This window comes from Rhinoraja longicauda, chromosome 4, assembly GCF_053455715.1.
Source record: "Rhinoraja longicauda isolate Sanriku21f chromosome 4, sRhiLon1.1, whole genome shotgun sequence".
Classification (NCBI taxonomy): Eukaryota; Metazoa; Chordata; class Chondrichthyes; order Rajiformes; family Arhynchobatidae; genus Rhinoraja; species Rhinoraja longicauda.
In genome coordinates, this window is record NC_135956.1 from 16,120,380 (window position 1) to 16,145,765 (window position 25,386).

Here is a 25,386-nt window from a genome sequence, read left to right on the forward strand (position 1 = left end):
CTCCTTCTGCTTATCGTCTGCCTTGCCTCCCCTCATCAGGTTCCATCCATCACCTACCATCTCTGTCTCACTGTTCCCTCTCACTCCACAGCAGTGGCTAGCTTCTTTAGTCAGAGGGTAGTTAAATCTGTGGAACTCATTGTCACAGAGGGCTGTGGAGGCCAAGTCGGTGAATATTTTTAAGGCAGAGATAGACAAATTCTTGATTAGAACGGGTTTCTGGAGTTAAAGGGAGAAGGCAGGAAAATGGGATTAGGAGGCCAAGATCAGCCATGATCGAATGGCAGAGTGGACTTGATTGGCCGAATGGCCCAATTCTACTCATAACTTGTGAACTCTCACTCCTGATGTAACGTTGCTTCAATCCAAAACGTCAACTATCCCTCTGCCTCCACAGATGCAACTTGACCCACTGAGTTCTTTAGCAGTTCATTGCTTCAAGTAATGTTTATAATGTCCAAATTTCTCCTGTTCATTGGCCATTTGTGGCGGAGGTCTGAAAATATTTCTGCGCCAACGAAATATTAATGGGTGAAGTCGCTATCTTTCTTATCATGCCCCCGCTCTAAGCAAAGTTAGTTACCTCAAATGTCCTTCCATTCTTGGACAAATGACAAAATGGTGATAAAGGTAGAAGAATTTCATTCGTTTCTACCTCAATGACCTAGAAAAATGAAACTAACTCCCAAAAAGTAAGTGAAGACTGCTTCCAATTTTTTAATAAATTAAATATAATTTTTAAAATAGATTTGCAATTCCAACTGCTTTTTGGAGATCAACATAGCCATCAGCATCCAAACACACATAAGTAGTGATTAGTACGGATGTCAGGGTTATGGGGAGAAGGCAGGAGAATGGGGTTTAGAGGGAAAGATTGGTCAATCATGATCGAATGGCGGAGCAGACTTGATGGGCCGAATGGCCTAATACTGCTCCTGTCATTTACGAATGTATGAAGTAGTCATAGTCAGAGTGATACAGTGGGGAAACAGGCCCTTCGGCCCAACTTGCCCACACTGGCCAGCATGTCCCAAATACGCTAGTCCCGCCTGCCTGCATTTGGTCCAAATCCCTCCAAACCTGTCCTATCCATGTACCCATCTAACTGTTTCTTAAACGTTCCTCTGGCAGCTTGTTCCATACACCTTGTGTGAAAACCCCCCCACTCAGATACTTATTAAATCTTTTTCTCTTCACCTTAAACCTATGTCCTCTGGTCCTCGATTCCCCTACTCTGGGCAAGAGACTCTGTGCATCTATTCCTCTCATGATTTTATACACCTGTCAGATCACCCCCTCATCCTCCTGCACTCCAAGGAATAGAATCCCAGCTTACACAACCTCTCCCTGTAGCTCAGACCCTCTAGTCTTGCATCATTTGATAAAATTTACTCTGCAATTGCTAGACCTCCTTTTTGCTATTAGCATGTCAGAATATTTCTTCATGTTTAACTGTCCATTAGTTTATTTCAATCAATAATTAATTGAGTATGACATAAAAATATTCCATTCTCTGATGTAGTAAAATATTCTAATCTTAGAATCATTCAACATCTTAGACAAAATTGTTTCGAAAGAGATGTGCATTCGCCATTGTAATTTGAGTAAAATCTATATCAACAGCTTGAGTTTAATGGAAAAAAAACCCTACATGGATCATGGGATCATAAGTGATCGAAGCAAAACAAGACAATTCGTCCCATCAAATCTACGCCATTCAATCATGGCTGATCTATCTCTCCCTCAAACCCCATTCTCCTGCCTTCTCCCCGTGACCTTTGACGCCCACGCTAATCAAAAATCTATCTATCTCTGTCTTTAATATATCCACTGACGGCCTCCACAGCCTTCTGTGGCAGAATTCCACAGATTCACCACCCTCTGACATTTATGATCAATACATTTGTTTTGATTAATTCAATGATCTAATGAAATATACATTGCTTTTGTTCAAAAATGACAAACTTTAACAATTTTTTTAATTCCAGAATTACTTCCCTAACGCGGGGGTAGCACAGTGGCCCAGCAGTAGAGTTGCTGCCTTACAGCGCCAGAGACCCAGGTTCGATCCTGATGTGGGTACCGTCTATGCAGAGTTTGTGCATTCCCCCCATGACCATGTGGGTTTTAGAAACATAGAAAAATAGGTGCAGGGGTAGGCCATTCGGCCCTTCGAGACAGCACCACCATTCAATTATGATCATGGCTAATCATCTAAAATCAGTACCCCGTTCCTACTTTTTCCCCCATATTCCTTTTCCCCGGGAGCACCGGTTTCCTCCCACATGCCAAGACGTACAGGTTTGTAGGTTACTTGGCTTTGGCAAGAATTGTAAATAGTCCCTAGTGTGTAGGATAGTGTTAGTGTGCGGGGACTGCTGGCCGGTGCCGGCTCGGTGGGCTGTTTTCAGGCTGCATCTAGAAACTAAAACTCAAAGAAGATGATACTCTTGCATGGAATGAACAGAAAGAATTTTACGTGGTTTAATATCTCTGTGAAATATTGTTATTTTCCAGGGTTCAATTTGAAGTCAATTTTTACTCTGTATATTAATGACCTGCCAAATGTATGCGATCATGCAATATTATTTATATGCACTGACAATTATGCTATTTTCTCTCAATCATCTTCTCTTGTTGGCATTTTTAACTGTTAATAATAAGTCATTTTGTTGCTCAATACAGAAATATTCGTAAGTTCCAGGAGCAGAATTAGGCCATTCAGCCCATCAAGTCTATTCCGCCATTCAATCATGGCTGATCTATCTTTCAATACAATACAATATATCTTTATTGTCATTGTACAGGGGTACAACGAGATTGGGAGGTACTACGAGATTTCCGTCTCAACCCCACTCTCCTGCCTTCTCCCCATAAAACCATTGGCGGCACTGTAAGGTACTGAAAGGGTGTCTGGGGTTAGGTTTTACATAGGGACTCATATTGTCGACCTTCCCGTGGTGAGCCCAGTCAACTGACCTCAGTCAGGCGAACGACAACAAACAGAGACAGCAGAAGCAGAAGCAGCTTCATAACTTCTGCTGCCTCAAACGCAAGAAGAAGAAGTTTTACATACCACTGCTGTCCAGCAATCCCCGTTCATTAGCACTATCCTGCACTCTACGGACAACTTACAATTTTACCAAAGTCAATCCAATTAATCTACAAACCTGTAGGTCTTTGGAGTGTGGGAGAAAACCGGTGATCCTGAAGAAAACCCACGCATGTCACGAGGAGAATGTACAAACTCCGTAAAGGCAACGCCCAGAGTCAGGATCGAACCCGAGTGTCCAGCACTGTAAGGCAGCAACTCTACCGCTGCGTCACCTTGCCACCCAAAAACTGAACCTTGCCTTTTCTTAACGTGATCATGTTTACTGTCTATCTGTTCATAGATTACCTACTTAGCAGTACTACTGGGCATTTAAAAAAATCAACAATTTGGAACCGATTGATTAAATAACCGTTTCATTAGTTTGGTACGGTGTAATTTTACTGAATTAGTTATACTATTAAGAACAGGCACATACAGCTTACTCTCAGCCATGAAACATCCGACAGGGAATGGGAAGTGGCAATTGCACAAGAACTGGTAAATAGTCACAGTAGGCAGATACAAAATGCTTGAATAACTCAGCGGGACAGGCAGCATCTCTGGAGAGAAGGAATGGGTGATGTTTCGGGTCGAGACCCTTCTTCAGACTTGGCATCCACAGCCTTCTGGGGGCAAAGAATTCCACAGATTCACCACACTCTGACTAAAGAAATTTCTCATCTCCTTCCTAAAAGAACATCCTTTAATTCTGAGACTATGACCTCTAGTCCTCGACCCTCCCACTGATGGAAACATCCTCTCCACATCCACTCTATCCAAGCTTTTCACTATTTTGTAGGTTTCAATGAGGTCCCCCCTCATTCTTCTAAACTCTAGCAAGTACAGGCCCAATGGCGATAAATGCTCATCATAGGTTAACCTAATCACTCCTGGGATATTTCGTGTAAACCTCCTCTGGACCCTCTCCAGAGTCCGCACATCATTGGAGATATGGTGCCCAATTGAGCCAGGTATGGTGCCCAAAATTGCTCACAATATTACAAATGCGGCCTTACCAGCACCTTGTAGAGCTTCAGCATTACATCACTGTTTTTGTATACAAGCCCTCTTGAAGTAAATGCTAGCATTGAGTTTGCTTTCTTTACTACTGATTCGACTTGCACATTAACCTTTTGGGAATCCTGCACTTGCACTCCAAGTCCCTTTGCACCTTTGATTTCTGGATTCTCACCCCATTTAGAAAATCGTCTACGACTTTATTCCTACCACCAAAATGCATGACTCCACACTTTGCTACACTATACTCCATCTGCCACTTCCCTGCCTACTCTCCCAACCTGTCCTCCTGCAGAGTCCCTGCTTTCCCTACACTACCTGCCCTTCCACCTATTTTCGTATCATCCACAAACTTGGCCAAATAGCCTTCAATCCCTTCGTCCAAATCATTAATATGGACGGAAGCTGGAGGAGAGGAGGGGCAGGACAAAGCCTAGCAAGTGATAGGTAGATGCAGATGATGGGGGTTCTTGATAAGTAGATAGTTGGACAAAGGCCAGAGATGAAAAGCCAAAATGGTACGAGGCAAGTATAGAATAAGTGGTTATGGTGAAGCCAGAGGAAGTAACGTAGGTGGAAAGGGAGAAATGGATATGTCCAGGTGGGGAAAAGGGAATAGGGAATGGGGGGGCGAAGGAATGAATGAAGGAAATGAAGGAAAAAAGAAGGGTTGTTTGTAAGTTACATTAAATTGGAAAATGCAAGGTTATACTAATGTTAGGCTGTAAGCTACCCAAACGGAATGAGGTGCTGTTCCGCCAGTTTGCGTGTGGCCTCACTGGTAATGGAGGTGGCCCAGGACAGAAAGGTCAGTGTGGGAATGGGAGTTAAAATGGTTAGCAACCGATAAACTATAATTCTCTTTTCGCACTTACTTTGCATAGCACGTGAAATAATGACATTACTCAATATTCAATATTCTTAGCAACTCTAGCTAGTTGCAGGAGAATTCCAGGTGCATAATCAGTGGATAAACGAGAGTCTGTTTGCGACGTGCATATTTTAGCAATAATATCACTAAATATTTTTGCAAGAAGCTCATTGCAGCTGTCTATAAAGCACACTATTTTCTTTCTCTTAAATTAAGGCTGTGAAGTTTTCTTGAAGAAATTATTTGCAACGTCAGTTAAATATACTACAAATGCCTACTTAGTAATTTGTGCACTTAACACATGGACAAAATATAACCTCTCTCCTTTCCCATTTCCTTTATATACAGTGGGTAGGAATTACAATCTGTAGGATATTCAATGGCGCGTTTATTCTCACATGTCCAAGCGCACAGTGAAATTTGTTTCTTACAAACAGTCCAGTAGAGTATTGCCACACCCAAGCATATCCCCAATTAGCAAATGTACAGAAATAGTCCACTGGTCCCACGTGTACGAGGCGCCTTGTTTTGGCGCCATTTTCAAAGTGCAGTCCGCACTCTCGTTGCTTTGAGCATTGGCCTTTCCAGGCGAGCCCCAGGCTGCTGCAGGTCCTCCAGCCGTCACCTTCCCTTAGATGTGTGGTTCGACCAGGGAACCAATGTCCCTCTCCTCGTCCATCCACCTTTGTCCACTGGGGGCATCTCCAGCAGCCAACTTCAAGGTTTGTAGTTTTCCCCATAGTGTCAAAATGTGAAATATCAGTTACTAGCAGTCACACCTCTGAGTTAGTGGCTCATGGGTCTAACGGTCACTCAAAAGAGTCAAGCGTAAAATCTAATTTGACACAAAGATCGACACAAAATGCTGGAGTAGCTCAGCGGAACAGGCAGCATCTCTGGAGAGAAGAAATGGGTGAAGTTTTGGGTCGAGATCCTTCTTCAAACTGAGTTACTCCAGCATTTTGTGTTTATCTTCAGTTTAAACCAGCTTCAGATTAAACCAGCATCTGCAGTTCCTTCCTGCGCATCTAATTTGACACTGCAGTGCATGAGTGCCGCACTTAGAGCTGACACCTTCTTGCAATGGATGTTCAAACAAAATCCAATACACACCTATGTGTAAGGTTCCACAGTGATACCTTGAAAATAATTAAGAGGTTATTTCCGATGTCCTGGGCAAGACATATAATTTAGAAAAATATCTGGTCATCGTCACATTACTACTACTACAGCCCTGTGTGAAAATTGGTTATTGAGCTTTTACACTACAATATTGGTCACGCTTTAGTAAATGCAGTGTTAGTGGCAAATTGCATTAGCATTTTGAAATTGCATAAAAAACACAAGCAACGGGTAAATAAACTAGAATTGTCTTTTCACACTTACTAGGCTCAACACTTAAAATTATCTTTCTTTTAGTTTCTTCACCCCTGCACCCAACTTCACTGCCATGTACAGACACAATGTCCTGGAGTAACTCAGCGGGTCAGGCAAAATCTCTGGAGGAAAAGCCTTGGTGACGTTTCAGTCGGGACCCTTCTTCAGTCTGAAGAAGGGTCCCGAACTGAAACATCATCTATCATTTTTCTTTAAAGATGTTGCCTGACCCGTTGAGTTCCTCCAGCACTTTGAACTTTGGTATAAACCAGCATCTGCAGTTCTTTGTTTCTACATCTTAACTACCATGTAAACTTTGCTCTGAAAGGTCAATGGTCTCTATCTCAACCACTCCCTGTGGCAAGACACACCATGATCCAACACCTTCAGGATAAACCGAAGGTAGATACAAAGAGCTGGAGTAACTCAGTGGGACAGGCAGCATCGCTGGAGAGAAGGAATGGGTGACGTTTCGGGTCGAGACCCTTCCCCCTTTCCTGTTCTCCAGCTTTTTGTGTCCATCTTCGGTTTAAACCAGCATCTGCAGTTCCTTCCTACACCAGGATAAAAAGGTATTTCATAATATTTATAATCACCTTTATAATCATTTTACATCACCAAATGTAATTAGGCCCATTATACCAAATATTGACATTGATTACCAACAGTTAAAACAACTTGAAGTACTTGGGCACCTCAAAGGTTTGCAGCCAACTGACGAGTTTTCCCATAGCCTTCCATGGATATAGTCTGGCACCTGCTAGAAAGCATCGAGGTCATCATGCTGAGTTTGCCAATCAGCATTGAATAGCATGCCATCGAAGAATATGGGCATCCAGGTAGATGCAGTCTCTTGCCCAGAGTAGGTGAATCGAGGACCAGAAGACATAGGTTTAAGGTGAAGGGGAGAAGATTCAATGGGAATCCGAGGGGTAAAGTTTTCACACGAAGGGTGGTGGGTGTATGGAACGAACTGCCAGAGGAGGTAGTTGAGGCAGGGACTATCCCAACGTTTAGGAAACAGTTATACAGCTACATGGGTAGGACAGGTTTGGAGGGATATGGGCCAAAGTTGGACAGGTGAAACTAGTGTAGCTGGGACATGTTGGCTGGTGTGGGCAAGTTGGGCCAAAGGGCATGTTTCCACACTGTATCACTCTATGACTCTATACAACAATTTTGAGAAGCGTTGCAGATGAAAAAGGCAACACCAATCATCTTTTGGACCTGCAGAGACAGCTCTTAAACTATGCCTCACAGACAACCTCATGGGTCCTAGTCGATATGAACCACAGTGACCACAGCATTTAGAATGCGCTGAAGTTTACCAGAATTGGTGTAGAGCAGCAGAATTACAGATGGTATTTAGGGATGCAGTGTAGAAATAGGCCTTCCGGCCCACCAAGTCCACACCAACCAAAGATCATCTGTTCACAATAGTTCTATCCTACACATTAGCAACAATTTATAGAAGCCAATTTAGCCACTAACCTGCACATCTTTGGAATGTGGGAGAAAACAAAAGCACCCGGAGAAAACCCATGCGGTCACAGGGAGAACGTGCAAACTCCGTACAGACAGCACCATAGTCAGGATCGAACGGGGGTCTCTGACCTTCTGAGGTAGCAACTCTACCGCTGAGCCACTGTGCCACCCTCTGAATCCCTATTGAAGTTCTAAAACTTGGTGAACTTTAGCCACAAATCCTCAATCTCATTGTTCATATCTGGGAAAAGTAGGACGATCCAGAAAACCTCAGTGAAACAGCAATACTGATGAAAATAGACTCATCCAACTGCTTCTAAGGAATAGTCATTGTCAGGGTCCTTTGGTACTTGATTGAATGTCAGTCGAGTCATCGACTTCCAACGTGGAAACAGTGCCCAACCTGCCCACACCATCCAACATGCCCCATCTACACTAGTCCCACCTGCCCACACCATCCAACATGCCCCATCTACACTAGTCCCACCTGCCCACACCATCCAACATGCCCCATCTACACTAGTCCCACCTGCCCACACCATCCAACATGCCCCATCTACACTAGTCCCAACCGCCCACACCATCCAACATGCCCCATCTACACTAGTCCCACCTGCCCACACCATCCAACATGCCCCATCTACACTAGTCCCAACGTGCCCACACCATCCAACATGCCCCATCTACACTAGTCCCACCTGACTGCATTTGACCCATATCCCTCCAAACCTGTCCTATCCATGTATCTGTCTAAACGTTTCTTAAATGTTGGGATGGTCCCTGCCTCAACTACTTCCTCCGGCAGCTTGTTCCATATACCCACCACCCTTTGTGTGAAAAAGTTACCCCTCAGAATCCTTTTAAATCTCCCTCCCCCCCCCCCCCCCACCCTCACCTTAAACCTCCTCCCTTCCCCTTAAACCTATCTCCTCTGGTTCTCGATACCCCTACTATGGGCAAGGGACTTTGTGTGTCTACCCGATCTATTCTGCACATGATGGACCGAATGGACTAATTCTCCTTGAAATTATGAACTAGCTCTTCCCAGTGGCTGAAAAGCTGCTGCTACAGCAATCCATCTGGAGACATAGTTTTATGGTCCCACAATGGCCTAATCAATAACCTCAGAACTCAGAGTTATTGAGCCGCCCTCAATCTTTGTTGGACTGCCAAAGCCAAAGAACTGTCCATATGTATAAAACCAAATAATGAAGGAAAATGTTAAACAACTGCAAGATGCTTCATGATGAGACACCCACGGAAATGTTGCTTTTAGCAACATTCTGCCAGAGTTCCTCATTAAAATCATTCATCTGTTCGTAACAATCAGTTCATGCATTACTTCTGTGAGGATTCCATAGTATACTTACTTCAATTGTTTTGTTTCCTTCAGAACTAGCCACTGATTACATATAAAGATTCAATAAAGATTCACGTCATACAGAACCCAATAGCTGTGATGTTTTGCCCCCTCACCCCTCCGTGTTAAAACATCTTTCAGCTGAATGTCAACCTTCTAAATGTAATGGAATAAAAATATTATCTTTGTAAGAGGAGTAGGTTGGTGATAGGCAGGCATGATATTTGTTTTCTGTGACTTAGTTGAGCACACTTTCTTCCAAAAGAGTTTCTCTTGACCATTATCCATTGGGTAAAGCGTAATCTTAATTCCATTCTTATCTGTTCGTTTGTAGTCACAGGATCACTGCCTGGCTTCCATTCCTGGCCTGCAGAAATGCTACTCTATGCAAAGTCTCCCTGCATTTTTTTTTAAAGTCCTTTTCAAGCCAGCAATTAGAATACACTATTTCATAGTATTCATTAATGACTGGATGCAGAACGCAGACAACCCACCATTAAGACGGGCAGGGAGGGAGAGGTGGTGGGGGGGAGGGAGAAAAAATGTTCCAAGAAAATGATCGGGTATCACAGTTCGCAGTTTTCCTTCACATAAGGCCAGGTTATCTGCACCTACATCAAGAAACAAAGGACGGAAAACAAATTCACTTTTTTTTCTTACCTATATTGCGAAAGAATTAATTTATTTCTGCGTCTCAAATTTTTTAGGTATTGATTTGTGAATTTAGTGAAGGATGAATTTCAATTTCCATTTCCTGAACAGTTGTAACACAGGGGCTCTTTTGCATATTTCAATAGTTTAATTGTGGGGAGTGTTTGCGTAATTATTCAATAAAGTGAAAGAATTAGAGCAAGTGTATGCAGTGCAATACAGTACGGGTTGCTGTAGCAGAGAAAGATTTCTGACTGAATGAGAAATCAGCTGACGAAGGATTTCGCGAACAGAACCAGAATTCAGGATGTTCTTTTAGGAAGGAGACGAGGAGGGATTTCTTTAGTCAGAGGGTGGTGAATCTGTGGAATTCTTTGCCACGGTAGGAATTGTGGAGGCAAACTCAGTGGATATATTTAAGGCAGAGATAGATAGATTCTTGATTAGTACGGGTGTCAGGGGAAATGGGGAGAAGGCAGGAGAATGGGATTAGGAGGGAGAGATAGATCAACCTTGATTGAATGGCGGAGTAGACTTGATGGGCCGAATGGCCTAATTCTACTCCTATCACTTATGAATCCTTACCCTGGGGGTAACAGAACCATACCCTGGGGGTGCTGTCTGTGTCCTGCTCTAAACCTCTCCCCTTGAAGAAACTCCCAAATCCTTTGATTAAACTTTTGACTCAAACTTAAAGATGCAATGCAAATATAATCTGCAGTTGAATTTATCTAGTTCCTCCTGCTCCGATGAAAACTCTTTGATCCAGTTTCTCTTTCTCCTCTTTCTGATCAGCTGTGTTTTCAGCAAGTTTCAGTTTTCAGATTGATTAGCATCTACCGTCTTTTTGTGGCAGCTTGATTGCTTTTTTTAAAGTGTTAACCATAAAGCCATAGGGGTAACCCCTAATGGACTACTTAGAAAATGTTTGATCTATTTCTTTTCCATGAATTACTTAACAGCTGTGAACTTTTACCATGCTGAAATTGCATTTTCATTCACCTGGCTTTCAGTGCCACAAGTGGTTTCCAAATTGCCCATAAAAACAGATGACTTGTGATCTGCTGGCAGTTTAGATTTGGATTAGATTAGAGATCCAGCGCGGAAACAGGCCGATCAGCCCACCGAGTCCGCGCCGACCACCGATCACTCCGTACACCAGCATTATCTTACACACTAGGGACAATTTACACGTTTACAGACGCCAATTAACCTACAAACCTGGACGTCTTTGGAGCGTGGGAGGAAACCGGAGCACCCGAGGAAGACCCACGCGGTCATGGGAAGAACGTACAAACTCCGTACAGACAGCAACCGTAGTCAGGATCGCATCCAGGTCTCTGGCAAGGTAAGGCAGCAACTCTACCGCTGTGCCACCGTGCGCCAGTTCTGATGAAGGATCTTTTACCCAAAACTCTTTCCATGGATGCTATCTCAGCTGCTGAGTAGTTCCAATATTTTCTGTTTTTAAGACACATTTCTAGCATCTGTAGTCTATTGATTTTCGTTCACCAGAAAGCATTGGCTGTGCTGCAAAGCACAAAGATGCAGTCCTGTATTGACTAACATTGCCTAATATGCAGTATGGACGATCCCAAAAGGGACCCGGTGATTAGCAGAGATGCCGAAAAGGAAGGAATTGGTACTAACAAACAATTTGTGCTACGAAAGCGACTATGAATGTACAATGACGTCTCAGGTAAAATGGAGTATTCTCACATACTAATCCTTAGTTTAGTTTGGAGATTCAGCGTGGTAAAACAGGCCCTTTGGCCCACCGGGTCCGCACTAACCAGCGATCCCCACACACCAACATTACCCTACACACACTAGGGACAATTTTACATTGATACATTTGTGCCAAGCCAATTAACCTACAAAGCTGTACCTTTTTGGTGTGTGGGAGGAAACCGAAGATCTCGGAGAAAACCCACGCAGGTCACGGGGAGAACATACAAACTCCATACGGACAGAACCTGCAGTCACCATTGAACCCAGGTCTCTGGAGCTGTAAGACAGTAGCTCTACTGCTAAACCACCATGCCAGCTTAACTAAATTAACTTAACTTGAACTTGACTAATTAAGTTCTCATCACATGTACTCAAGTGGGGCAAGATGTCATAGGAACTTCTGTTCATTTTTCTTGTTCTCTCGATTGTTGTCGTTCGAAAGATTCTTATATCCTGATGTTCAATTTCCTTTTCTTTCAGTCACAACAGCATCCTAATCTGTGCACCATAAGCCTGCTAATAGATCAAGGCCAAGATCCCACCTCAAACTTTTCCAAATAATTTATATATAAATATAAAAATAATAAAAATAATTGCTAATTGCCAAAACAGATAAGGGTTAAATGATAATATAATGAAAATAAACATCAAATTAACCTGCAAACCTGTACGTCTTTGGAGTGTAGGAGGAAACCGGAGATCCACTCCAAAGACGTGCAGGTTTGTTGGTTAATTGGCTTGGTGTAAATATAAAGTTGTCCCTCGTGTGTGTAGGATAGTGTTAATGTGCGGGGATGTGCGGATGGGCTGAAGGGCCTGTTTCCACGCTGTATCTCTAAACTAAGCCAAAATTAAATTCTGGAGAAAACTCATGCAGGTCACGGGGGTAAAATACAAACTCTGTACAGACAGCATAGGTCAAGCAACAATATGTGGGGGGAACGGGTGAAGGGATTGTTGATTTTCCGGATTGAAACCCCGCCGCAGGACCGAGTGTCCAGAAGGAAAATATCCAAACAGGGGCAAGGGATGCTGAGTGGATGGAACCAGGTGGGAGAGAGACACAGTCGAGGGTTCCGATACAGGATCTCAAACCAAATTACCGTCAGTAGACATAAGTGCAGGAATAGGCCATTCGGCCCTTCGAGCCCGCACCGCCGCTCTCTCTTGAAAGCATCCAGAGAATTGGCCCCCACTGAGGCAGAGAATTCCACAGATTTACAACTCTCTGACTGAAAAGGTTTTTCCTCATCTCCGTTCTAAATGGCCTACCCCTTATTCTTAAACTGTGGCCCCTGGTTCTGGACTCCCCCAACATTGGGAACATGTTTCCTGCCTCTAATGTGTCCAATCACTTAATAATCATATGTTTCGATAAGATCCCCTCTCATCCTTCTAAATTCCAGCGTATACAAGCCTAGCCGCTCCAGTCTTTCAACATATGACAGTCCCGCCATTCTGGGAATTAACCTAGTAAACCTATGCTGCACGCCCTCAATAGCAAGAATTCCTCTCCCTCACATACGCAGCTCAGCCTGCTGAGTTCTTCCAGCAGTTCGGGTTCGGGTTTGTTTTTTTACACACTTTTCCATTTGGAGATTACATCAAAAGGCCATATTGAAACAGATGCTATGTAATACCACTACGAATCAATCAAGATTACTCCTCCACCCTGGGGTACTGACATTTGAGGTACAGTGCCAACATAAATAATGTTGGCTCTCGTGAAGAAAAAAAATTGGTTCAGCAAATCCACACTTTGCAACATTTCCAAGCACTGTTTACAACAGCAGGTGAAAATTAAGGCTTATTCAGAATGTCTTTAGTTGGTAAATACATTTTAGCAAAGATAATTACACAAGTGGGACAGTTTTACTTCTCCACCCCACCAAACATAAATTGAAAATCATTTCCCATATTAATCAGTTGAGCTTATAGGACTTGGTATTACAATCCCTCCTGTAATCGGCATCTTCTTAATCTCTTGAGTGGGGGTAGGGGTAAAGACTTCATTGGGGTCATCAGGTGGGTACCCTCCTTCGTTGATAGGCCCACAACACCCGCAGAGGGCTCAACAGCGATACCTGACGTCCCAGGTGTGCTCCCCTCCGTTTTTACCCCTGTTGCTGGTCATTTTGCAGCCCAGTTGGAGTCTTTCCTCTTCAGCCACAGCCAGTTGCTGCTTCGCTCGGCAGCCTCTGACAGCGACCTGACGGCTTTCCGGAAGGCCTGTCCTCGGACTCCCATTCCCTTCAGGAGTCTGTGAGCCCATGTTTATTGGGATTATACTGACCCTCCCAAAATCATTCCACGTTATTATCAGAGTCTGAAGGGTCTCGACCCGAAACGTCACCCATTCCTTCTCTCCAGAGATGTTGCCTGAGCCGCTGAGTTACTCCAGCTTATTGTACATACCTTCAGTTTAAACCAGCAACTGCTGTTCCTTCTTTCACATAGTTATCTTACAAGCTGTAAACAGAAACTTTTAATCTCATCCAGCCGAGCTCAAGTTGAATAACAATCATTGCAGTGTTACATTAATACCTAACGCCATGCATTCAACTGCAACAGCACATCTTATTTATCCATTTAATAACCAGCTTAAATTTGGTAACTTTTCTACTCATTCACAACACTTTTGTTCTGGGCTAGACAGTACCAACTGGAATGGTAGGCAATCAACTGCTGAAACTGCAGTTGGACCAAGTCTCACTTACACATGGTTTAGTTTAGATACGCAGTGTGGAAACAGGCATTTTGCCCCATCGACTCCAAGCCGACCACCAATCACCCATAAACTACTTCAATCCTACACACTAGAGACGATTTACAGAAGCCAATTAACCTACAAATCTGCATGTCTTTGGAATGTGGGAGGAAACCGGAGCACCCGGAGAAAACCCCATGTGGTTTGAAATGTGGGCGGCATGGTGGCACAGCAGTAGATACTGCCTTACAGCGCCAGAGATCCGGGTTTGATCCTGACTGCGAGTGCTTATCTGTACAAAGTTTGTACGTTCTCCCTGTTTTTTTCCGAGATCTTCGGTTTCCTCACACACTCCAGACGTACAGGTTTGTAGGTTAATTGGCTTGGTATAAATGTATAATTGTAAAATTGTCCCGTGTAGGGTAATGTTAATGCGCGGGGATCGGTGGACGGTGCAGACTCGGTGGGCCAAAGGGCCTGTTTCTGCGCTGTATCTCTAAACTAAACACTAAACAGAGGCCTTAACGACATTTCATCCATTTCTGCACCCCTGCTCTCACCCTCTCTCCACCAGGCCAGAGCACAAACACCTTCCACCCCTCCAACTTCCACATTCAAAGGATTATCCTTTGTAGATTCCACCAGCTCTGGCAAGAATCCACCAGCAGACACAGAGCTGGTGTGGGGAGGCAGAGGAACGACTCTGCGATTACCTGGCATCAGTAGATGCTCAAGGACTCAATTCAGTTTAGTTTCTTGTCAAGTGTACCGAGGATCTGTGAAAAGCTTTTGTTGCGTGCCAAAGGCAAAACATGATTAACATCAAGCCATTTGCAGTGTATAGATACACAAGGGAATAACGTTTAGTGCAAGGTAAAGCCAGTAAAGTCCGATCAAATATAGTCCGAGGGTCACCAATGAGGTAGCTAGTAGTTCAGGACTCCTCTCTATTTCTGGTAGGGTGGTGATGTTGCCTGATAACAGAGGGTACTCGGCAACAGACCTGAACGAACGTGCCAGCCTGATGAGACAAGAAGTTTCTGTTCACAAATGGCAAGTTAATGTTTGAAGAAGCAAGTTCCCATCACGACCATCTGTTTCCCAACCAGAAACCAGGAATGAACCCGGAGTGTCCATGAACTGCTGAGGACCAAATCTTCGGTGTTCAAGTCTGTTGATAGGGGATCAAATGGAAAATCCAGGTACAGCCACAATAAGGCCATCAGAAAGGCAGAGACATTTTTGTAGCTGCAGTAAGGCTTGCATGCCATCAATTCCTGCAAGGCGAAACCGTGGTAGCTCAAGCAACAGTGAGGCATCACCCCTAGACGAGCTCAACGCTTTCAAGGCTCGCTTCGGAAAGGAGAATATCGATGTGACATCTTGGATCCCCAGAGCCACCGGTGACATTATAATCTCAGCCACCAGGGCCGACATCAGGCGAAATCCTTGGAAAGCATGAGCCTCGTTAGTGTACCTAGCCGTTTTCTTAAAATCTGCGCACACCAATTGACAGGAGTTTTGGCAGACATCTTCAACCTCCCATTGCTAAGGTCCGAGGTTCCCACCTGCTTTAAATAATACAGGTATGGCAACATGCCTCACCGACTATTGACCGGCGGCACTAATGTCTGTGATGAAGTACTTCGAGAAGTTAGTTATGATGCATATTAACCCCTCCCTTCGGACCGAGACCGATTAAAATTTGCCTGATGTGATCTAGATGTCTCTGCACTAGACCACTTTGACAATAAGAACACGTAAATCAGCCTGTTCATCAACTACAGCTCAATTGTTTGAGTACGGGTGTCTGGGGCTGTGGGGAGAAGGCAGGAGAATGGGATTGAGAGGGAAAGATAGATCGGCCACGATTGACGATGGGCTGAATGGCCTAATTCTGCTCTTGCAACTGTGAACTTATGAACGGTCAACTCTTCCAAACTTAAAGCTAGAGAACAGGGCTTCTGCTCATCCCAACACCACTGGGTCCTCGACTTCCTGATCGGAAGACCACAATCAGTATGAATTGGCAACAATGCTTCCTCCTTGATAACCATTAACACAGGTCCATCTCCAGGCTCAGTCCCCTGCTCTACTCTCTCCACACCCATGAGAGTGCAGCCAGACATGATTCCAATGCCAACTTTAAATTCAAAGACGATACCACTGTTGGACAAAAAAAAACAGGTAATCATGAATCAGAGTGCAGGAGGTGGATTGAGAATCTGAATGGTGTCAGAACAACAATCATGTTCTCAACGTCTGTCTGAGTCCCTTCACTAATAAAGCTTACCCATGCCTCTACTTCATCAGACGATTGTGGGGATTCAGGTACGTCACAAATACTCTCTTGAACTTTGATAGATGTCTGGTTGCCTCATGGCCTGGTGTAGCAATTCAGGACTACAGAGAGTGGTGGACACTGCCTGGCCCATGGCAGGTACTGACCTCTCTACCGTCAAAGGGATCTACCAGAGGCACTGCCTCAAAATGACAACCAATATCAAAGACGCACACCACCCGACCCATGTTCTCATTTCGCTACTATCATCGGGAAAAAGGTGCAGGAGCCTTAGAACTGTGACCACCAGGTTCAAGAACAGCTTCTTCACAGCAACCATCAGCCTCTTGAATATTACTTAGCACTAACCTCAGCAACTATGATCTTCTATGGACAGTGTCTTTGATTGCACCACAGACTTTGAATTTTGCACTATTATGGTTGCGGTTATCAATTTTTTGTATTGTTGATTATTATACATTATGTGGTTATTGCATTTACGGGCTTGTTAAGCTGCAGCAGATAAAACATTTCATTGTTCTGTTGCCAGGTACATATGATAATTAAACATTCTTGGCTCTTGATATTCCTCTCCACTCTCTCAAAGTGAATCACTCTTTCATAACTCCTTGGTCCACTCTTCCGTCTTGACCATCCATTTCCCATCTCTTGGCACTTTCCCTTGCAAGTGGCAGGAGATGCAACACCAGTCATTTTGCCTCTTCCCCTGCACTTCTTCCAATCTAGCACGTGGTGTCCTCCATTTAGGCATGTAGTCTCCTCTACTTTGGACATAGCACAATATATGATGAGCGTTTGTTTGGCACCGGGCCTGTACTCGCTGGAGTTTAGAAGAATGAGGGGGGGACCTCATTGAAACATACGGAATAGCGAAAGGCTTAGACAGAGTGGATGTGGAGAGGATGTTTCCACTAGTGGGAGAGTCTAGGAATAGAAGTCACAGTCTCAGAATTAAAGGACGTTCATTTAGGAAGGAGACGAGGAGGAATTTCTTTAGTCAGAGGGTGGTGAATCTGTGGAATTCTTTGCCACAGAAGGCTGTGGAGGCAAGGTCAGTGGATATATTTACGGCAGAGATAGATAAGAGTCTTGATTAGTGCGGGTGTCAGAGGTTACGGAGAGAAGGCATGAGAATGGGGTTCGGAGGGAGAGATGGATCAGCCATGATTGAATGGCGGAGTAGTCTTGATGGGCCGAATGGCCTATACTCCTATCACATCATCTTATGATCACTTTGCAGAGTATTTGCTTTCAGTCTGCCGGAGTAACCCTGCGATTTCTGTTGCCTGTCATTTTAACTCACCATTTAACTCTTAATCTGGCCCATCTGTTGTTGGCCTGTTACAATGAGGCCCAAAGTAAAATGAGGAATTACACCTTATCTCCTAACCGATTATGTTGCAGCCATTAAGACTCGAATTGTCCAACTTTAAGTAATTTCATTTTTTAGTTTGGAGATACAGCGCATTAACAAGCCCTTCGGCCCACTGAGTCTGCACCGACCAGCGATCCCCGCACATTAACACTATCCTACACTAGGGACAATTTATATTTATACCAAGCCAATTAGCCTACAAACGTGTACGTCGTTGAGTGTGGGAGGAAACTGAAGTTCTCTGAAAAAACCTATGCAGATCACGGAGAGAACATACAAACTCCGTACAGATAAGCACCCACAGTCAGGATCAATCCTGGGTGACTGGCGCTGTAAGGCAGCAACTCTACCGCTGTGCCACTATGCCGCCCATGGAAAGAAAAAGTAACTCACTCTTTCTTTCCATCTCATCAGAAGTGTCCTTTTCTGCTTGTTTCCTTCAGCCTTTCTCTTCTGTTAGGACACTCCTGCTTGCTGGATGTGGCCCACAAGTTAGCTTTTAACAACACATTACACCATGAGGCATCTGATTCTAGAAACAAGGAACTGCAGATGTTGTTTTACAAAAAAAACAAAATACACAAAGTGCTGGAGTAACTCAGCGGGTCGGGTCATTCAAGACTCTGCTACCAATGTCCTAAAACACATCATGCCTCGTTCACCTACCCAAACAGCATTTATTGAGCTGCATCGTCAATTTGCTTACCAAATCTTCAATTCTAAAAGAAGTGCCTTCAAATCTCTCCGTCACTCCTCTCTTTCTTTTCTCCACTGGTTCTCTCACTACCAATTTAAGTCTACCACCATTGTGATCATACACCCAAATTGTTAAGACTTAAAAGGCTCTAAGAGTTGTCCATTTTTGATTCCTTTCATGTGTGGTTTAAAACTAACCTTTTTGACTAACTTTCCTCTGATTTAGTATCATTTTGTTTGAGTTTGATTTTGTTTCTTATCCACTTTGTTGTGTACAAGGCCGAAGGGCCTGTTTTCGCACTGTATCTCTAAACTAAACTAAACCAAACCAACAATAACAGTCTAATCTAGAGCTCAAATTTAAACTCCGAGGTTAGAGATTTGGTGGCAAAAGACAATTACTTGGGGCATATTAGCTGCAGCAAAGGTGAGACACAAGTTGAGGTTAGTATTTGGCAATAGTTGACAACTTGTCTTCTTTAGAGCTGCATTTGCGAGCGGGCAAGATCTTCTCTGACCCCTCTCACCCTGGCCACAAAATCTTTGAAGCACTTCCCTCTGGAAGGCGACTCCGAACTGTCAAAGCAGCCACAGCCAGACATAAAAACAGCTTTTTTCCACGAGTAGTAGTTCTACTCAATAACCAAAGTCTGTAGTCTCTTTTTTGCTCTGGTTTATTTTCACCCACAAGTTTAGACCCTAATGTTGTATCATTGTTTTGATGTGTTTATGCTTTATTCTTAATTGTAACTGTTAACTGTATGTTTGTGTTGTCATTTGTGAGCGGAGCACCAAGGCACATTCCTTGTATATGCACATGCTTGGCCAATAAACTTATTCATTCATTCATTCATTTCCCCCCCCCCCCCCTCATAGGATAGCCTCAGAAGTGGATGTCTTCTTGAAAATCCTTTACATTTGTTAAACATATTGCAGTTTCCATTGACATCTCCAAGGATTACTGTTGCCACCACTTGGTTTAACAAACAGACCTGGTTTTCCACTGCAATTATCAACTCACTTTAGGATCTGCATTCAAGAGCTTCATTGTAACAAAAAAAAGATTTGAATAATGCAACACCAACTCGTGAGGGGAATTTCTATAATCACATGCTGGTCTTGAGCAGTCATGCAAGAAAGGCAACAGTAAAATGGGTGCCTGTTTTACACAGTGCCCATTCCTTTACCCCTGATGCAGAAATTTGTTGTTGAATTGGTGTCGGGGTGGTACGGCGGCACAGCGGTAGAGTTGCTGCCTTACAGCACTTGCAGCGCCCAAGACCCGGGTTCAATCCTGACTACGGGTGCTGTCTGTACGGAGTTTGTACGTTCTCCCCGTGACCTACATGGGTTTTCTCCAAGATCTTCGGTTTCCTCCTACACTCCAAAGGCGTACAGGTTTGTAGGTAAATTGGCTTGGTAAATGTAAAAATCGTCCCTAGTGTGTATAGGATAGTGTTAATAGGCGGGGATTGTTGGTCAGCGTGAACCTGGTGGGCCAAAGGGCCAGTTTCCTCGCTGTATCTCTAAACTAAACTAAATTATTAGTGGCCATTCTGTGGTACTCCAAGGCCAATTTCACTGCTTTTCATAGATTAAGTTCACTATTCTGCTTGAAAATTCTTCATTTTAATTAAAAGTGTGCCACACTGCCTCAGGAGTCCAGTCACTGAATCACAAAAGGGTGTCTAGTACTTCAAGATATAATCAAACCATTTCACATACTCATTTAATTATAATCTTCCTTTGTCCCGCCCCCCTGACATCAGTGTGAAGAAGGGTCTCGACCCGAAACGTCACCCATTCCTTCTCTCCTGATTTGCTGCCTGACTTGCTGAGTTACTCCAGCATTTTGTGAAATAATTCTAATCTTAGCTGATATTATTTATCATTTTCCATTTCAGTAAAAAAGGTTGACTTACCATTTGATACCACATCTCCGTGTCAAGTACAGTTTAATACACATATTCAATTACGACAATGTAGACTACAGAGATACTATTTCATTCATTTAGCTTCCTAGGCAAATGTGTTTTACTCCGCCTGCTTTGTTGGACAATGTTAACATCAGCAAAAGCAGAATATGCACATCCTTCATCGTTTCCATTTGCAGGAGCAACATTCAAAATGAAATCACTCATCTTTTATGCAGCTGGCTCCAGTTAGTCTGCTGATGTTCAGGTTCTTACGAGTGAAGGAACAGACGTATTTAGAAGACGTCATGCAAATGGAATAGAACAAATTTTAGGTTAATTTATTGCTCCACAACTTCCCATGACTAATAATGTATCAAGGGGCAAAAATTAATCGGTAGAGTCCATCACTAGTAGTGTAAAACAAATGTTCAATTGAGTCTTTCCATGTAGTTAAGCAACAATGCACCATCTTAATACCACTGAGCTAACCTAAGCATAATAAGAACATTTCCATGGACTCTAGTCATAGAAAGTCATTCATACAGCGTGGAAAAATGCCCAAACCGATCAACATGTCCCATTCGCACTAGTCCCTCATGCCTGTGTTTGGCCCATATATCCCTCGAAACCTGTCCTATTCATGTGCCTATCTAATTGCTTCTTAAATGTAGTGATAGTCCCTATCACCTCCGGCATCTCGTTCCATACGCCCAACACCCTTTGCATGAAAAAATTACCTTAGATTCCTACAAAATCTTTCCCTCTTCACCATAAACCTACACCCTCTGGTTCTCGATTCCCCCATTCTGAGCATGGGAATCTTTACATTCACCCAATCTATTCCTCTCACAATTTTATACATCTCTCTAAGAACACACCTCATCCTCCTGCACTCCAGGGAATAGAGTCCTAGCCTGCTCAACCTCTCCCTATGTAGCTCAAACCCTCGAGTCCTGATGACATCCTTGTAAATCTTCTCTGCACTCTTTCTAACATTTTTTCTATGACATGGTGCCCTACTCAATATGTCTCTTACAATGGATTTAACAAGAAAAGCTTGGGGCAGATAATCATCTTTCGTTCTCTTGACCATTGTGAGATAAATCAAAAACAAAGCGTGGACCTGAACATTAACCGAGATGCAAGGTTGTGGGAAGACCTGTGGGTGATTTATCATTCAAACGATAACACATCTTCCATTACGTTAGACAGAATTTATACTCGAGGTCATTGCACTGGGATAGTCACTTGTAGGCAGACTAGTGTGGATGCTCAATTGTTCAAGAATAGATGGGTACATTGAAGAGTGGAAGGGTATGTTGCTGGTTGGAGAGGAGACAGAGAGTTTGATGAGCATTTACTAGCTTGTCATGGCTGAAGCAAACCTGCATCTCACTTTACAAAGCAGTGCTGTAAAAGGCGCTCACCGCATCCTCCTTGCTTGTTTGTTTTCAAGCTGACAATGTTACTAAGACCTGACCATCCGGTTGACTTGTGGCTACAAACTGACGGCAGCAGACCAACACTCATTCTGCATCTGAACTTATCCGGGCTTAGATTAAAAATACTGTGCCTGAAAAATCTTGTCCCTGCTTTAGATCTTTTGCACTTTACCTCATCCGTGCCCCCAACAAAACCTGATTTTTAGGAGCCGAGGTTCATCCTATTATCTCAATACGTTTATGTAATTTTACAATGACAATGATCACATGCACTGCTTTCATCCTCCGGTATAAAAATGCTCTTTATTAACTGCTAAGAGTCGCCTAAGCTCCACCGCAATAAGAGAACATCAAGCAGTCTTAAAGGACTTAAAATGGAACACAAAGTACTGTGGATAGTGGATACAGAGTTCTGAATGAAATGTACCGTCTGGGGTATTGATTAGCTCCAACAATTTTTTGGCAGATTTCCAAAATTGGTACATTTGCACGAAATGCATACCTTAATGATGCACGACCATTGTATAATAATCTTTGTGACTCTCTTTTGAAAAATCAACGACGTTGAAGAGCACTAAAAATATGCTGCCCTCAAATAAAACAGCATTTTGGAAAAACAAACTTTGCGAATCAAAAAGAATATTTTAACAATTGAAATTCAAAACCATTTCTATTCATTAGCAGTGTTAACTGCGAATCAATGGAATTGTCGACAACTGTTCCATAATCTTTGGGGAAGCATAATAAAAATGGCAAACTTTAAATAATTGAACAATATCTACCAATTTGAGCACTGCCAACAGCATCACAATATGTATTTCAAGTCTGAGTTTTGTAATCTTTTGACAACTACAAAGCCAGTCCCTTCATCCCAGCCTGGAACACTGAGGCAGGGAATCTAAAGATGTAAAGTTAACAGCTTATCAGAAGAGTGAGAAAAATCGCTTAAAGACAAATTGCATCTTTGATATTAAATCTTCAGTGCTACTTGCAGGTTTAAAAAAAAAAGAACAAATGCATCTGGATATTTTTCATCCCAGACAAAATGAGACAAGATCACAAATCTCCAACTTATTGTTTCTCAAAGCCGATGGGAACCATTTCCCCCTTTCCAACCGAAAGCATCCAGAGGGTGTGAACCAGATTCTCGCCACTCAAAATGAGAAAGCTTGGCATTCATTCACCTTGCTGACACCACATTGAAATTGGCTGGAACTTCCCAAACTTCCGCATTCATACACGACAGTCTCCATTTACCTGCCACCCGCGTTCCCCATACAACGAGGAGATTCTGCACAAGAGCATTCATTCATTCCCTGAATAGATTCACGTCCCGCTCAGCAACAGGCCAACTCGTCTTGCGAACACCCACACTTGTCTGGCGGCACCGTTTCCAGTGAAATCATTTGTCATAAAGAAACGGCACCGTGTCATTCCTGGAGCTGGCGAGCTGCGTTGTCCGGGTACACAAAACCCACAGAGACAGAGAGGTAGCGTTAGGAATTGCAAAGTGTCACTGCCGCCTTGGCCGACAGACCACAGTTACTTACATTGTGGCGGCGCCGTCTGTATTGACTCCCCCCAACGCAGTTGGCAGGGGGCTCTTTAATCGGGAAGCACCTCACGGCAGGTTCCCAGGGACCCGGTTCAACGAAAACAATGTTTATTGTTATAATAAAGCCTTCCAGTTAAAACACCAAAAAAAACCTTGCAGTGCCGCAGACGAGGAAATAAACAGGACATTCATTCTCTACAGCGCAGTGGACACGTTAGGCAGTCCAGCCAAAAGAAATCATTGAATGAAACACACGCTATTTACTTTATTTATCAGTATTTTATTCCCAGATTTGCTGATCACAATGACAGGGTTACATTATACTGACCATGACGGCTTGGTTCGTTTGTGTTAAGCCACAATATAACCAAAATTAACTTTCCTCCCCCCATAAAACCTTCCACAGCCATCCACAACTTTTGTCTTTTTTTTTTTAGGGGGAGGGTGGTTAATGATCAAAAAGTTTAACAAATTATTTCATATTTTTTTGTTTGATTTTTTTTTTTAAAAGAGAAAAAAAAACAACGATTACGAAACAACGTACGCATTTGAAGCCAGGAAAAGGACTACAAGAAAAAAAAGTGATTTGGCAACAACCTGCAAGAAAAGTTTTTCGTTAAAAAAAAATTGTAGAAAAGTCTGCAAAACACTTTCTGTTGACAATGAAAACTTGCTTCAGGTCGTGCTTGGATTTTTTTTGTGTGTGTTTGGGGTGCTTTTGTCAGTTCAGCTCAACCAAGAGAAGTACACATATTGTGTCAATACCGGTATGTAAAAATACAGCAAATAAATCTTTGCAAATAGAATGAGCACAATAGCAAAGAGTTGATTTTTTACCCTCCTTTTTAAAAAAAAAACTATGCATGCGTGTTAAAAATATATATTTTTTGTTTTTGACTGGCGACAATAACAAAAAAGAAACTACAAAATATACACACAGAAGCCAGTTCCTTTTTAATTTAGCCAATGACTTCTCACACTACAGCATGCAAGAACTTATTCTGCAGAATAGAATTGACAAACCATGCTCGTTGGGCTCAATTTTCTTCCTTTTTTTTTTGTTTTGTTTAAAAAAAAAATGCTTTAAAAAAAAAAAAAAGAATTAAAATGACAAAAAAGGCACGGAAAAAAATCCAGAGAGAAAAAAAACCTACTCACCGAGCGCGAAAAATTCAAGTGAGAGAGAGAGAAAAATAGCGAAGTTTGTAATATGGCGGTGGAAGAAGTAATGAAGCAGCCAGCCTCAGGCAAAGGCACTTGATGCGAGAGCCCTGCTCTCGGCAATGCTCAATGGATGGATAGCTCGGTCACAAATCCCCCCAAAACCAGCGCTCGTCTTCATTGATCTCTTCTGCATCCAGTGGATTTTCTTCCCCTCTCTCTGTTGTTGCTGTGGCAGCCCGCCCGCCCGCACGTTTGCTCCTGGTGTTTCTTTTCACCCTCCTCCTCCCTCCCTCTCTCCCACCCTCCCACATTCGCTTCCTCTCGCAAGTCGCTTTCACCGCTGTGCAAAGCATCTCCACCTTCTCCACCGCCAACCCTCTACATCTCGTGGTGCAGTCCGCCGGGTGGAGCGGGGAAAGCAGGAGCGGGCAGCCCATGTTGCGGGGAGGGGGGGAGAGAGAAAGGAAGGAGGAGAGGCGGGGGGTTAGAGACAGAGACAGAGAGAGAGATCCAGATGTTGCAACTCACCTCCTGCACTTCCTGGCAGGCTCAGCGTTCGGTACCAGCTCCAGGCGTTGCAAACATGTCTCAATGCATTTCATGGAAGACTTGTGCATTTCATGGAAGAATTTCAAGGAGAAAT

At 43.3% G+C, this 25,386-nt stretch overlaps 1 protein-coding gene across 3 annotated transcripts in view; it reads right to left on the reverse strand.

Annotated features, from left to right (window-relative positions):
- The window catches only part of LOC144592603 (RNA-binding Raly-like protein), a 673,998-nt gene extending 649,000 nt beyond the window's left edge, over positions 1–24,998 (reverse strand). Inside the window, exon 1 of one of the 3 annotated variants that reach the window (XM_078397261.1) lies at positions 24,738–24,985. The gene's annotated coding sequence lies outside the window, so the exon portion shown is untranslated. Of the gene's footprint in view, positions 1–23,281; positions 23,299–24,737 lie in introns of those variants that run through there. The other 2 variants (XM_078397262.1, XM_078397264.1) reach the window with 2 other exon arrangements.
- Positions 24,999–25,386: the final 388 nt, after the last annotated feature.